This window comes from Corvus kubaryi, unplaced genomic scaffold, assembly GCF_017639235.1.
Source record: "Corvus kubaryi isolate FWS band 111438036 unplaced genomic scaffold, C.kubaryi_AGA036_p1.0 37398, whole genome shotgun sequence".
Lineage (NCBI taxonomy): Eukaryota > Metazoa > Chordata > Aves > Passeriformes > Corvidae > Corvus > Corvus kubaryi.
The window spans coordinates 17,344,345-17,355,740 of NW_024581137.1; the positions used below are offsets into that span (position 1 = coordinate 17,344,345).

General features: G+C 46.8%; 1 long non-coding RNA gene across 1 annotated transcript; it reads left to right on the plus strand.

Annotated features, from left to right (window-relative positions):
- The first annotated feature begins 1,844 nt into the window (after nt 1-1,844).
- LOC121672004 lies at nt 1,845-10,597 on the plus strand. Its single transcript, XR_006018717.1, has 3 exons — nt 1,845-2,230; nt 5,050-5,169; nt 5,258-10,597. It is a non-coding gene; the product is annotated as an uncharacterized LOC121672004 (long non-coding RNA).
- The last annotated feature ends 799 nt before the right edge of the window (nt 10,598-11,396 follow it).

Below are 11,396 nucleotides of genomic sequence, written 5' to 3' on the forward strand. Positions count from 1 at the left end.
CCCCTCTTGCACTCCTACAACTGCTGCTGCTGAAATACAACCCTAGTTTTAAATCAGCTGCAGTGAAACGGAAGGCTTTGAGAAAACAAACTCCTTCCAAACATATCCTTAACTTCATTTCCTCTGGTAGCCCTCTTTCTTTCTGGGCTAGGTTTCATGGGTCACTTTGTATTTTAGGGTTTTTTCCTTCTAATTTTAATTCTTGTCCCACCAGGGGTTGTTCTTTCATAGCATCCCAACCACGAATTCTCAGATGGCAATGAGAGCTGAGACAGGGACTTGCCTGTGTTCTCTCTGCTTTTTTTCTTTTCTCTTTTTTGCTAGGTTTTAAGCTGAGCTCTTAAGATATCCCATATTTTATTCATTTAAGAGGATTCTTTTACACCACATGAAAAGTAGATTGTCTACCCAGTCTGTAATCATGCTAAAAAGATTTAAACCAATAATAAATACAGCTTTTTTCCTAAAATATTTTTTCCGCTAAACACCACTTCCATTGAAATGCAGCCATTTGAGCACTATTTGTTTATCTATCATGTTTTCAAACACACAGTTGGATCATCCTTATCAATAGTCGTTTCTTACAAAGACAGCAATGTTCAACACCCTAAAAAGGGATCGGGTTAAGATTCACTTGCCTGAGGAGTTCAGCTGGAGCAAAACTTGGCAGAACTAGCACAGTTTCTGGATCAGACCCAGAGGATGAAGGCAAGGGATGGGCTGTGGGCTTTGTGGCTGGTTCACACAAGCATGCAGACCATTCTAGACATGATTAAGATGGTGTTTGTTACTCTAAGGCAGTGGATTAAATTATTTTTGCCAAAAAATCTATTCTTAAGTGCAGCACTCCCAGCCCACAGCAGCTCCACTGAAATGTCACTGGCTGGGATTGCCGCTAAATCTGACAGATTTTCATCTCCTCTTCCATTTCTCTTGTTGGCAGAAAAAGGTCAAGTTTGCATCATGCAAACCAGCCCTGAAGCACTTCTGGCTCCATCTTGGTAGGATTTCCTCGGGACAAAGCTAGCGGGTGGAGAAACCATGCTCCCTGATATTTGTAGCAGAGAGAGAAAGGCTCCAAAGCCCTTTCTCTTCCTGTCCCCAGCACAGCAGCAGCAAGCCCTGACCTTCCCTCTGTCTTCCCCTGGCCTCTGCCACTCCTCCATGTGTGTGTGATTTTTATTAAAACAAAAACAAAAGCAGAAAACCACACCAGTTTTCAAGGCCTTCCCAGGGTTAGGAGTCACAGAACAATAGACTCACAGAAACACAGACTCACAGTATCACAGAATCACAGATTCATTGAATGGCTTGGGTTGGAAGGGACCTTTAAAGGTCATCTAGTTCCAAACTCCCTGTAATGATCAGGGACATCTTCAACTAGATCAGGACTCTCAGAGACCCCATCCAACCCTAACCATGAATGTTTCCAGGGATGGGGCATCCATGGCCTCTCTGGGCCACCTGTGCCAGTATCTCACCACCCCGACTGTAAGAAACCTTACTCCTTCTTTACAGCCAGTCCAAGCCGTCCCATCTTCGGTTTGCACCCACCACCCGCTGTGCAATCGCGACAGGCGCTGCTAAGAAGCGGGTGCCGCTGTCCCTCCGCCGTGCGCGGTGTCGCACAGCCCGCGGCGCTGTCCCGTCCCGGTGCCGCCGGGTACCGCTGGGTGCCGCTCGAGCCCCGCCGAACCCGCCGAGCCCGGGCGGGCGCTGCTGCTGCCGCTGCCGGGACCCCCGGCCCCCCGCCCCTCCGCCGGCAGCCCCGCCGCCTTGGGCCCCCCGGCCCCGCTCCCCTCGGCACGGAGCGCCCAGGGGCGGCAGCGGTGCGGGGACGCGGCCTGGCGGGAGCGGCGCTGGCCGGGAGCATCGCCGGGACCGCGCCGTGTGCTCGCTGTTCGCATCTCGGGTTCCTGCCTCCGGAACGAGCCCGAGCTCTCCGCAATCGCCTGCTCCGTGGCGGGAGTCGCGATCTCCCGGCCCCACCGCTGGGGAAGCAGACGAGGGGCTCTGCCCAAAGACCTGCAGGGGGGGTCCCCGTTTTCCCATCGTTTTCCCATCGGAAACGCAGGCAACGGCACGTGCCGAAGCTCCGCCAGGGTTGTGCACAATGCAAGGCTGGAGACCCTCAGACCAAACCTTTGTGATAGCACCCAGGAGCTTTACTCCCGCTGTAGTCAACGAGAATCCGACACGCTAACAGCTTCGTGGATCTGGGTGTTAGAAGGTAAAAGATCAAGGGAAGTAGGCTAACGCAGGTTTTGGAATTTTTCGTTTGGCAGCTACATTTAATGGCATATTTTCGTAAAGTGAGTTCAGTTTGTCCCTCTGCTAACACAAGCTACTGCATTTTTTGTGGTTTTTTATTGAACAGAATGAACTTTTAGATGGAAAACACTGGATTGTGTAGCATGAGGATAATACTCTAAATGAACATATTTTCATTTTACTAGTGGATGTTTATTTTAAGCTGGCAAAGAGCAGATGGGCAACTATCAGCAAGTACAGGATAGTGGCAAGAGCAGCTGGACAATGCATTAGCTCATCTCTATTTAAAAGTACCTAATTAGGACTTCAATACCAGAAGTCACTTGAAAATGGAAAACAAGTTCTGACTACAAACATAAAACAAATTTCCCTGTGTTCATCACTGGGGAAGTTCAGCAACCAGCTTTACTCATGGACTTTTCAGTCTGTTTAGAATATTTATACTGACAGTTTCCAAAGAAAAGAAGAAACAGGACATGGGAACAACTCAGTAAACACAGACTTCAGATGTAACATCTACTGAAAAATTCATTAAGTACCTACCTATCTGTTTGACCCCAGGCCCATTAATCCCAGAGTGAAAGGTCAGACAACCCAAGAGGGTGTGGGCTTTCAGAGAGGTCTTTCTTCCTGGTCCACATGGTTTCCTCACAAAGGAAGCCCCCATCCCGCACATGCACAGCAGCAATGTCCCTGTGTGGCTTTTATATCCATTGGAGATTGATGGACCTAGATATCCACTGACTTGTGGCCATTAAGCTGAGATACCTTTCTGTGTGGCTGCCAACTATGCTCAGTCAGAGGAATTCCTCCTGGAAATGTGTACATTGAGGGAGTGTGGATTGTATGGGATTTTAGTTGCTATAGGATTAACCTTTACTCAGCCTGTAGGCTGGGGAGGAGGATTTAAGTGATGTGCTGGAAAATGTCCCCTGGAGATACTAATCTTTTCCCCTTCTTTCTTATTTCATTTCAAGCCTTCTTCAGGAAATTGCTTGTGGTTTAAAACTGAGATGTCTGATGTACCAGCAAATACATCTCCCAGGGGCCCAAATCTGCATTTCACACACAAAAACCACTTTAGCCAGCTCAGGTGTCTGTCAAAGCACCAGTGTGTAAACCCAGGCAATGAAAAGATGCAGAGAATGGAGAAACATGCTCCTGGAGCCATGGCACATGAAAGAGCCCATCTTTGGGACTCAGCACGAGCTCTTAAAACCAGGATAACGTACAACAGAAACAATTTGAACAGCCAAGGAAAAACAATTATTTACCTGAATGAAAAATTGTTGAAGGTTAGGTATGTCTTTTCTTGAGCAAGGTCTGCAAAGGTTGGGCATGACCTGGTGTTGTTCGGATGGCTTGAGTTTCTAAAGGCTGGGTTTCCAATATAGTCTGAATACAGCCTGAGTGGGAGTTTGGCCATTTATTGCCCTGGGAATATAAATCAGACCATGGACTATGCCCAAACTGTGCATTCTTGTAGGGTAATCGTGAACATGAAAAAGGTTTACGTGCTTCAAAACTGAGCAGCCAGTACTTAGCATGGCAGGCCAAAGAGCATTTATTATCCCAAATCCTGCAGCGAGCTGTAAAGGTTTCAGTTGTATCCAAAACATATCATTAGGCCCTTTCATGATTTTTGGTAATCAGAATCTTCCCAAATATCTCTGAGCATTTTCATTACTTTGTAAAATTTCCCCAAATAGTTTAGGCAAATTATTTTCAGCAGATGGCTTGTTATGAATAGCTTGTGAATTTTTCACTTTGACATCTGTACTGTGTTTACTGGGTGGTTTAATCAGTTCCTGGGCTGAATGACTGAAATGTTTGCAAGGGAGGAAAAATGAGCACAGGATGCTAAATAAGAAACAGTGCATTTCAAGGACAAACATATTCAGCTGACTGTTTTCACAAACACTTTCAGAGATTTCCAGCAATCGCTGGCTACCCTGTGGATTCTGGATGCTGTGATATATCTATGCGTGCAAACCAAACTAGCACAGCTCAAAGGATAATTGTGAACTTCTTCTCAATTTTGAGCAGCCATGTTGTGTGGTCAGAACCCACCAGCAGAATTTTTGCTCCAAATAGTTATATTTTAACCACTGCCCAATCCTGACTGTCTCCACACTGATGTGGAGGCAGTCTAACATTGTTAGGCAGAGCTGCATGTCCAAACTACGCTTATCTCCTTGCTTTGTCTTCCTCAAAATAACACTGGAAGATAAGGTACACTCTTTCTTTGATCACTAACCTCCAGCTCGTGAACGTTGACCACAAAGGATAAGTATGCATTGAACAGAAGTCCTAATGATCAGCACATGGTTACAGTTTCAAGGAATGGGAAGATTAAAACAAAAAGCAAAAAAAAAAACCCCAAACATGAGGGAGGCTGGAAAGGAAGGGGAAAATAGGCTAGTACAAAAAATTTCAAATATCTTCAACAGAGCAAGACCATAAACAAACATACATTTGCTGATGAGAATTAGCATTCTCTTGCTCTGTAGTGTCCCCTCCTACCTAAAGGTAGTTGAATCTGTAAGAAAATTGCAGTAGTGGGGAGAAAACCACCAGGACAAGGATTGTCTCTGTTGTCGGTTATATGGCATGTGGTATAAAGAGGTCCTAGCGAGGCCATCATGCAAATATTAAATAAAAATAGCACTGGGAGGAGTGGCAGGAGGTTGTGAGACTGCAGCACCAGTGGCAAAGCCATCTGCAGCAGCGCAGGCTGCATCACGCTCCAGGCTCCAGCCGTGCCTTTTCTCACACCAGATGCTGCTGCACCCACCACCTCGGCTCACCCCCGAGTCCCCGGCATGTCTGGCACGCTATGGCTGGCCTCAGGTTTCTTGAAAGGCTTGTGATTTTCTGCCCCGAGTTGCCATCCAAATGGTAAGTAATAAACGCTTTAATAATTCATAACCAGTCAGTAATATCTTAAATAATTTAACAAACAATTTGTCATCTTTCCTTGTGATAGAAGATGCTGGCTGCAGAAAGACTGAGCAAGGTTTTGTGTCCACCTCAGCCCTCCCCAGGAGTGAGCTTTGCCCCTGCCTGAGCTCAGCCAGGTAGGTGCAGCCTGCAGGGGAGCAATGGGAGCCTACCGTGACCTCAGGGAGGGGTGAGCACTGACCCACTGGTCAGAGGAACAGGAGGAGCCACACACACAGCCTTCTCCTGTAATGGGTGGCTATACTCAGAGCTGTATTTCTGGAGCTACTTTCCTACCCACTGCCCTTGGTGCTGAGACACTCAGTTCCCATCTCATGTATCCCTGCTTTCTTCCAGTTAAGCATCCAGCTTCTCTGCACAACAGCACAGACCCTGGAAGTTCCAGCTCCTGCTGTGTCTCCCAGGCTGTTAAAGGATCACAGCAGGCCTAAGACAGGCTGGCGAGTCAAATGGCCCTTCATTCCCACACAGTTTAATCGGCAAGTCCCAACAAGGTGGATGTTATCTCCCAAAAGCATGGAGAAGACCTTGGAGCTATACTTAGTTCAGAGAACCACTTCAGAAGATAAAACCCCAAGAGAAGTAAGAGACAAAACACACTTAAGTCAAAACCAGTAGTTCTACCTGTTTAGACTGTAGCACACACTGCAGCATAACCCTGGCATCAGGCTAAACAGAAACAGCATCAGTGAAGCCAGCCAAGCTCTCCAGGTGCTTGAAATTTTACAAGTGCTTAAGAATTTAACTGAGAAAAGCACATAAGGAACACAAGTGGTGTCAGCCTGAGCATAATGAATATATAATAAATTCTACAGAAGCACTCATTTTTATTATGTTTCAAAAGAGGTCTGTGCTCTTATTTGCAAGCAGTTCCAATCCTGATAATGGATGTGATCCCCTGCACACAGGCGTTCTTGGAAAAGAAGTTGCATTGACTCCAGTGAAGTTTTGCTGGCAGAAAATGTGGTTTCCTGAAAATTAGCTGTGTCTAAGTATATATTTTCATTTAAGAATAGCAGGCCACCCCACTATTAAAAGCATTTAAGACAACCCCAGCTTTACAGTGAGCGTCCAGCTAGAGCAAACAGGCAGCCAGCCCAGTGGAGCACTGGGAGAAGGATAGCAAGGGGAGCAGGACAGAGCATCAAAGGGCAGCACTGCCCAAAAACTACACCAGAAGGAAGTGCAGCCCATTCCTGCCATCCGTGAGGGTGAGAGCTCAGACATTTTACAGGGCTTGCTCCCAGGAAATGGTCTAGCTGAAAAAAGTAGGGGAATCTCCAGTAGCACCCTTCTTACCCAGCAAACACATCTGCAGCTGATTGGCAGGGCACATTTTTAAAAGCACCAAAGCAGGGCTTAGGAGCTTTGCCCACCCCTCAGAAAGTGTAAACTTCTAAGCATTAAATCACTTAAAAATTTTCCTCCAGGAATTAAAACTCAGTTTTGTGACTCATGACATGAGGCTGCTGTTTCTAAACCTTTTTAATGGCAGCTCCAGGATAAGGGAGAGCAGAGGGAAACAAGCCTTTCCTTGCATGGGAGGGTTCTTGTCCACTGTAGGGAGTTCCTTCACCAGAAGATGATTTTGCCATGATCCAGCTGATCCTGGGGATCCAATGACTCCTGGAAACAGTCCCAGCCCAGCAGGAAACAGCTGTAGATGGCAAGCAGCTAGTCTGAAGCAGTCCTGGGGATTTCTTTGAACCAAAGGACTTGGACTTTATTCTGTAATGCCTTTTCCATAATGAGTGACATGTAAACTATCTCTCATAGTGGGTAGGATGTGTGTCAGCAGTGGCTTGATGCTGTCATTTGCCAAGAAAGAGAGCGTCTTCAGGAATTTCTAAATGACCTCACAAATGTATGTCCTTACTTACAGATCTGCTTACCCACAAACACTAATACAGCACTAAGTAACTCCTTGGAAGTTCTCTCCTAGCCCTCAGTTCCTGCTGTCTTTCTCCAGCCCTGCTGTTTCTTCTTTGATAGATTTTATTGTGCTCAGGAGAATCCCAGCGTTGCAGTCACTGTGTGTCCCAAAAGTCACTCCCATTTGGTGGTTGCAATAGTATTTGACTTCTTTTTGAAGTGATCTTTCCTTTGCTCTACAGGTTTTCCCCCTCAATAACCCCAGAACCCTTTTTGAAAATATACAAGCCAACACAGTTGGTGGATGTCAGGAAAACTGTCAGTTACTGTACGGGCAGAAATCAGCCTTCTGTGAGAGGCAATACATTATTCATCATCTTCCGAAGATCATCTAGAGGTCGGGTTATTTTGGCCTCAAGGTGGCTGAGATATGCACTCGGCTTTGTGGGCTGGCCACGCTCCCTGTACCTGGAAGCCTGTGGTATTATGCAAGGCACTTGCATCAGAAACCTGAAAAGCAGAGAGGGCTTCATAGCTTTGCAGATCGCCAGGATCAGATAGCTCTCCACAGGCTTTTGGAGACACCCTCAGGTCTGAGACAGTCAGCACTTCAGGCTTTGCACAAAGGTAAGAGCTTTTCTGTTTTGTTGGCGAGGAACTACAGGTTTAGCAGTTTCTCACGTCATTCTGGGATCTGCACAATCAGAGAATAAAAGTTCAAAACTTCATCCTAAAAGACAAATTTGTGCTTTCGATTCAGAGCAGCTACCTGCCAGGGCCAGCATAGCAGGGTGCCCAAGAGCAATCAAGGCAGTGTAGATGCTGCCTTAACCCTCAGCTCCTGCTGTCAGGCATCCTGAGATGCCCAGTTTCCTAGGGGTGTTCTGGGAGCTTTGTTTTGACAGTCAAATCATCCCCATGTCATGCCTTTGGTCAATATTCAAAGCATCTTTGGAAGCTGTTTAATATTATGGGAAGTTTAAAGCATTTCTCTCTTGAAAACAAAATATAATTAGCCAGTTAGGTGAAAGCTTTTAGGGTCCTATATATAGCTACATCAAGAAAAGATGTAAAATCAGTTTTAAAAAATAGAGGTTTTCCATGTCTGGGATTTAAAAAAAAATAGTGAGAAGCAATCAGTTCCCACACTACCAAAGAGAAATACTGTTTGCCTCCAGGAAGTACAAAGAATTCCCTCATACCTCCAGAAATAACACAGTATTCCCCACCTGCTCTGATGCTGCTTTTGTTTTCACTGTTGAAATAGCCACATCAGAAGGGCTTGAACTGGACCAGATCCTCATGTCCAAAGTTGTGCCTCTCATTCAACTCTGCAATATACATGCAATTAAAAGGATTAAGAAGTACCAGCAGAAATGTAAACACATCAGGGGACTAACTGTATTTCTTCAACCTGAGGAACAAAATATAGTGATTTTTTCAATTGTTTGAAAATAGACTGTAACACCATGGGTTATTTATTGATGAAACTGCAAAAGTTCTGCAATTGTAATTGCAGTTATAAACTGTGACTGTCCTGTGTTGTCCCCTACAAGGAGCATTTGGGCTGTGTTTTCCAGGCTGCACAATGCTCACTGAGGTGCTGAGCATGGTGGCTTCTCTAGCAGCTCTCACTGCACAGAGACCTTCACTTTTATCATACTTGAAGGCTGCTTTGTACATCCATCAGCTTCAGCCAGGTCTGTGTTTGATCTGCCGATCGATGCTCAACGTGAGAGCTGCCTTCAGGAAAAAAAAAAAGGCAGAAAGGAGAATCTGGGGAAGGACCAGATGGTCAGACTCAATTCAGTGCAAGTCCTGAGGGACTCTTTGTCTACCTCATGAAGGACAGGAGAGTGACTACGAATAGCCAGCATGGGTTGTCCGAGGGTGAAGTGTGCCCCTGACCAGCCTGCCTGCCCTCCTGATGGAATATGTGCCCTGCTCTGCAGGGGTGAGGAGGGCAGTGGATGTCTCCTGCCTTGGCTTTAGCAAGGCTTTCACCATAGCATCCCTGTAGCCAAACTGAGGTGGTATGGGCTGCATGGATGGGCTAGAAAGCAGGTGAAAAACTGTCTGGATGCTTAGCTTCTGGAGGGAGTGGTCACAGATTCAGAGTCCATCAGGCAGTCCATAAGTGAGTTTTGGGGTCAATACTGAGGCCATAATTGGTTTACACCAGTGTCACGCAACCTGCACGCTGGGGAATAGCACCTCCTCAACAAACTGAGAGACAATGTCAAAGCAGGAGGAGGTCAATAGCCTGGAGACCAGGGCTGCAGTTCAGGACCTGGACAAGATAGAGAAATGGGGCAACAGGGACCCCATGAAGTTCAGCATGGACAGATGCAAAGTCCTGCACCTCATCTAGAATAAGTACCTGCACTAGTGGGGACCTACTGGGGACCTGGGCAGCACCTCTGCAGAAAAGGACCTGCGGGTCCCTGTGAGCAATGGCCTGAACATGAGACAGCAGCATGAAGGCTAACTCCAGACTGGATTGGATCAGCAAGTGCATAACCAGCAGGTGAAGGAAAGTGGTCCTTTCCTTGTTTCCAGCAGCAGCAAGATTGGACCTGTGCTACTGTGTCCTGTTTGGGCTTCCCAGTGCAAGAGAGATATGAATATAATGAAGGAAGTGCAGCAGAGGAGCACTAAGATGGTTAGAAGACTGGGATGTGATGTGTAAAGAACAGCTAAGAGAACTGGGTTAATTTACCCTGAGAAGACTGGGTGGACAAGAGGCAGCAGTCAGAAATTGCAGCAAGGAAAATCCCACCTGGATGAAAGGAAAAACCTTTGTTGTGATGGCTGTGTCAGACACGAGAGCAGGGAAACATGGAGGCTGGGGAACCTCCACCCCTGAAGATTTTCAAAACCACCCTGGTAGCATTTTCTGTGCCTGCTACCAGTGCAACAGTCACTCTCACAGGGGCTACAAGAAATAAATATTTTTACCTGACTTATTTTTAGATGCCTACCAGAAGAGTGAAAAAAAGTACCATTTACTCAGTGAAGAACAGAGATGCTGTGACTGGCCCACGGGCAGTGTAAGGGCAGGAAGGTGAGTGCCTGGAGCTGTGGCAACACTCGGTCTCATCACTGTGGTATGGGACTCCATGAAATGGTTGAGAAAGCTGCTATGGCCACAGTTCAGTTGGAATTTGGCCTGGAGTGAAGTCAACAAGAAAGAAAAAAGCCTCTTAACATCAAAGCCTTCCTTTCAGGGTCAATTTACACCCTCAAATTGTCTGTTGTCTGAGTCAATCTAACAGCTCACTGCTGAACAGGGAAGGTTTACTTACCTCCAAGGACCCCGACCCCCTCGTGCTCCAGGTCCCCATCCCACCACCTCCTCTGCTCAAGCACTCATCAGACCCTGCTGTCAGCTGCCTGGGGTGTCCACAGATGAGCAGCAAAGAGCAGGAGCTGGAGGGAAGGAGCAGGACTTGCCCCTTTCTGATGTGTTGAGCTGTTAGATTGGCTCAGCCACCTCCTGTCACCTCCTGCCAAAGGGCTGGGTGGGAGGGAGAAGGAGCTGACGGAGCTGTCTGGTTGCAAAAGAAAATGCTACCACTGGAAATGCACAGGACCAAATTTCCCTAACCTAGTGCTGGCAAGGTCACTTGAACAGGCTCATTGTGGAAGAGATTCCCTGATGTAGTGGCAGGAGAGAGAGCAGTGATCCTCTCTGGGTGCTTACCCTCTCACGCCACTGGCAATGGCAGGACAGGCACTGGCTGCTCTGCTTGGTCTGTGCACAGGGGACTGCAGGGTGCATTTACTACTCACAGAGGGGAGGTCACTAGCTCTGTCCCCTCAAGTGCCCACAAGGCCAAAACAATTCCCAGGAGGATGTTTTTCCTTCATCTGCCCAAGGCCAAGGAAGCAGGCTATCTAATATTGCCTGGCATGGAGTCTGGTGAGGGGAGATTACTGACTAACCACTTATTTTCACATAAAAGAAGCTAGCAACATGCTAGCAGTCAGATTGTCTTTCTGCTTCATGCATCACAACCTAGAAGACTGTTTCCTACCACTGCTGCAAATCAATCAGTCAAAAGTTTCCTGGCTTGGTCTCCAAATCACTTATCTTTGATTTTTTCTAGTTCCACTGTATAGTCCATCGTGTCTTGAGGCCACGGGACAAAAGCCAGGAGTCCTACAGTGCAACTGCTCTCTTAATTCCTTGGGTGTCTTCCCTGCTGATACATAGCAGAGATTGGCAACTAATCTATATATAGTACAGCACTGCAGCCGAGACACAATGCCTGCATTCAGCGTGCATACAT